The sequence below is a fragment of the Ranitomeya imitator genome, chromosome 7, assembly GCF_032444005.1.
Source record: "Ranitomeya imitator isolate aRanImi1 chromosome 7, aRanImi1.pri, whole genome shotgun sequence".
NCBI classification, from domain to species: domain Eukaryota; kingdom Metazoa; phylum Chordata; class Amphibia; order Anura; family Dendrobatidae; genus Ranitomeya; species Ranitomeya imitator.
The window spans coordinates 171,214,060-171,218,813 of record NC_091288.1 but is presented as its reverse complement, the minus strand read 5'-3'; positions in this window follow the sequence as shown (position 1 = coordinate 171,218,813).

The following is a 4,754-nucleotide window of genomic DNA, read 5'->3' as shown; positions in this document are numbered from 1 at the left end:
CCGCCGGGCCGCCAGAGCGAGCACCGCGTAATAGTCAGTGTCTCCTGCGCCGCCATCTTGGTGTAGCCCAGGGACCAGCACTCTGTGCTGGTGACATTAAGTGTTTTCTATACTTTATTTATACTGTTAATTATATATTTATGTACATTTCAATTATCTGTCATTGTTTTGAAAAGTTATGGCGCTGTAAGGGATGGCTCTGAATGCACGACTGACTTCCATCAACCTAAGAGAGCTCTTTACAGGGGAATCTGTAGGTCACTGCAAAATGGGAACAGCTTGTATGAAGGGAGATGTTTATATAAAAGATGAAGGCATTAGCACAATTCTACCATCAATTATACATGATATTATGAAGCATGTTCTTCTCTCCCAGGTGCCCATTGTGCACAGTACCTCGGCCGTGTCCTGTACCCGCACTACACACCATTGACTACTGAAGGAGAGAATCGGGAACAAACCCGTCCATGGCTGTAGTCATCCCCGTCCATGGCTGTAGTCATCCCCACACCACCGACTGATGAGGTTTTATAAGATGTGTACTGGATATATCTACTCCATCCAGGATCGTACTGGCCCACCGGAGCATTCTCTGGTGGGCCCAGGCAGTGACACCTACTGGCATACTGGCCAGCAGCTGCCTAAGGCCCTCACTGCTCTAGAGGCCCCCAGCCAGTGGCTATGTGGCCCCTGAGTCAAGGGGGCTCCGCCCTGTGCCAGTGGAGCAGCAGCAGGTGACAGGAAGCCATGCCTGTCCCCGCTGCTAAAGAGAAATGAATATTTACGCTTCTCCACACCCCTATGGGCGTGGAGAGGAGTGAATACCATTTCACTTTAATAGGGGGCAGAGTTAGCTGAAGGCTGCAGCTAACACAGCCCGCATGTAAAGCCCCACCACCACCGCCGCACCACATACACGCATGCAGACAGACACCACTCACCTCTCGCAGCACATCCCGGCGTCCTGCCCGGTGCTTCCTGTCTGAGACAGCGCAGCTGGATGATGTCATATTTCAGCGCGCAGCTGTTTCAGACAGAAAGCTGCCAGCGAGGAAGAGGCTGCCGGGATGTGCTGCGAGAGGTGAGAGGTGCTGTGTGTCTGTCTGCGTGCCTGTGTGTATGTGCTGCGATGCTGTGCTTTGTGTGTGAGAGAGTGGTGCGGTGGTGTGTGTATGTGTGTGAATGAGAGCGGTGCTGTGTGTGTGTGCATTGGTCATTGGCAATGATGGGGTGGTGGGGAAGGATGATGGTGGTGAAGGAGGCAATGATGGAGGTGTTGAAATGGGCAATGATAGAGGTCAAGGTCATACTGGGCCACCGGAGGATTCTCTGGTGAGCCCAGGCACTGACACCTGCTGGCATGCTGGCCAGCAGCTGCATAAGTCCCTCACTGCTCTAGATGCCCCCAGGCAGTGGCTATGGGGCCCCTGAGTCAAGGGAGCCCGCCCTGTGCCAGTGGAGCAGCAGCGGGTGACAGGAAGCCACGCCTGTCCCCGCTGCTAAAGAGAAATGAATATTCACGCAGTGTTATGTGTGTGAATGTGGTGCGGTGCTTTGTGTGTGTGAGTGAGAGAGAGTGGTGTGGTGCTGTGGTGTGTGTATTGGAGATGTGTGTATTGGAGATTGGCAATGATGGGGTGGTGGGGAAGGAGGCAATGATGGAGGTGTTGAAATGGGCAATGATAGGGGTGCTGGGGAAGAAGGCAATGATGGTTGTGATGGAAAGAACAATGATGGTGGTAAGGGGAGGCAATGATGGAGGTGTTGAAATAGGCAATGATGGGGGTGTTGAAATGGGCAATGATGGGGTGGCGGGGGAGTAAGCAATGATGGTTGTGATGGAAAGGACAATGATGGTAGTGGTGGAAAAGACAATGGTGGTGGTGAAATGGGCAATGATGAGGGTTGTGGGAGAGAAGGCAATGATGGAGGTGATGGAAAGGGCAATGATATGGGTGGTGGGGGAGAAGGCAATGATGGAGGTGGAAAGGGGCTGCATTATACCCTATGAGTGGGGCTGCATTTATGAGGGGGCTACATTATATTCTGTGCGGGGGACTGCATTATTCTCTCAGGAGACTACATTATATTCTGGGGGGGCTACATCATACTATATGAGGGGGCAGCATTATGCCCTATGAAGGGGCTACAGTATACTCTATGGGGGGCTGAATTAAACTATATGAGGGGGGCTGCATTATACCTTATGAGGGTGCTACATTATATTCTATGATGGGGACTGCATTATACCTTATGAGGGGGTTGCATTATATTTTCTGGGGTGCTCAATTATATCCTATGAGGTGGGCTGCATTATATTCTATGAGAGGGGGCTGCATTATATTCTATGGGAGGGGGCTGCATTATATTCTATGAGGGAGGCTAATTATATTCTATAAGGGAGGCTACATTATATTCTTTGAGTGGGCTACATTATGTTATAAGGGGGCTACATTATTTTATGAGGGGGGCTACATTATATTCTATTGGGGGGGCTACATTATATTCTATGAGGGGGGCTACCCCTACCCCTGCTACATAATTAAGACGTGTACTACCTTATATTATACCCTGATATTAGCCTGTTATATCGCACAATTGGTGGTCTTGCATTTATTTCTATGTAGCTACATAGTGGGCTCCAAGAATGATTTTCTCTGGTGGGTCCAAGGTGCTCCATCTATAAATCAGGACTAGAACAAAAGGGAGAGTGTCCCTACAGAAAGTCACCACATGAACAGTTGAAATTCTCCACTATTAAAGACCTCCGGAGGTCCAGCCCTTAAAAAGGGGCTATGTCAGCACAAAATGACTGTTCACACCACTTACAGGTGCTCGGTGCTTCATGGCGGGGCCAACATATAATTACACCTTCCCAACTGCTTGTTTTCCCTCTATATCCACCTTCCCCCTTATTTGATTGAGATCTCTGGCTTCATAGCGCCAGAGAAGAGAGGAGATAAATGAGGAAACCAAGCAGGTGGGAAGATGCATTACTTGGACAACTTCTTCTTATACCCCTCATTTGGCCCCGATAACATAATAAGGCCACATTCACACGTTCAGTATTTGGTCAGTACTTTACCTCAGTATTTATAAGCCAAAACCAGGAGTGGGTGATAAATACAGAAGTGGTGTTTCTATTATTACTTTTCCTCTGATTGTTCCACTCCTGGTTTTGACTTACAAATACTGAGGTAAAATACTGAACGTGTGAATATGGCTTAAGGCCTATACTCACCTCCCGCTCACACTTCCACTCTGTCCTAGCCAGGCCTCACACCGCACTCACACACAAGTTCTCTGCAGTCTCTACAGAGGTGGTGTCTCACCCTCCGCATGCGCCGTATTTCTATGCAGCTGTCACACTTGGCTCAGGAGAGCCGCCAGCCACTCTGTGCTGTGCATTCTGATCTCGGTTCCATTTATACGGCCGTCTGACTGCGCGCTTATTCAGTGGCTGCTCAGTGTCATGGGCCACCACTGTTATATGCCAGTCACTAAGGCAGCCACCTCTCTAATGACGTAGCCTGAAGCGGCACACCTTTACAGTGTACATGCCCATCTCTCACTTGACAAAGGTAATCTCAGGTTGCACGGGAGCTTTGGAAGCATCCTGATTTGTACATGGAGCAAGGTTGGATGCTTTGTATCAGAGATGCTCTACAGACCGGGGACTTTTGTTCTCGACGCCAGTTCCCAGTAAAATCATTGATTTCTCTTTTTTTCTTGGCAAAGGTTTAATGTCACAAAATAATTGTTGAAGGTTTATGGCAAAGCGTCAGCTAAGCGGCAACTTGAAAAAGTTGACATTTAGAAAGAACTAGGTGTTTTCCATTGCATTAATGACATTCAGTTGTCAATAAACCACACCTTGGTCTACCTCAATTCTGGATATATGACCTATCTCATAAAGACGTATTAGGGAATTTTTGTAACTTCTCAAAGTCTGTACATAGGGTGAACACATTCCTTCTACAGAGATCTGGTGAAACCTTTCTTTTCTGTGCCACTAAAATTCTAACTGGAATTCTCAGATCTTTCTCGGCAGTACAAGCATAAAGGAACAGATGGATGGAGCTGCTTTACCTCAGATCTTTCTTGTGGTCTCGACAATAATCCATGTAATAGTAGAATGTGATGGTGGAGAACCATACAGAAATATTTAACGTCATATAATACATTGCCAGTAATGTACAGCCTATTGCCCTAATGGTCAGTGAAATATTATACACTCTGATCTCTGGTAGACCAGTGGTTGGTCGGAATGGTTAGGAGTGGACGGAGTTATTTAAGGTGAATGAGTCTCCTGCTGTTCTTCTTTTATCGGATACATTTTATTGATGTATTAAAGTTTTTAAGATCCTTTGAGGATATACAGAATGAAACGCTATTTCATTTACCTACTCAATGTTCTGAAAAGTCATGGGTGTTTCGTTCCTGGTAGTCCATTCTAGGTGATCCAGTAGCCCACAGAAGAATCTATCCATCTACTTCAATTTCTCCCAGATGATGGGTTCAAAATTGGTGAATGAAAATTTTCCTTTCATGACCCCCATTATGAATTTAGATCTTGAATCCTATTGAGGACAAAGACTGATGGGCATGGCATCTCAGTATAGCGTCATCTCATAGAAAAAACTAAGTGTAACACAATAGATTTTTAGAAAAATCTTCTCAAAGTTCTAACTTTTGAAACTCTTTTTAAATTAATATTTTCTTAAGATCTGAGTCAGACAAATTGTTATGATTAA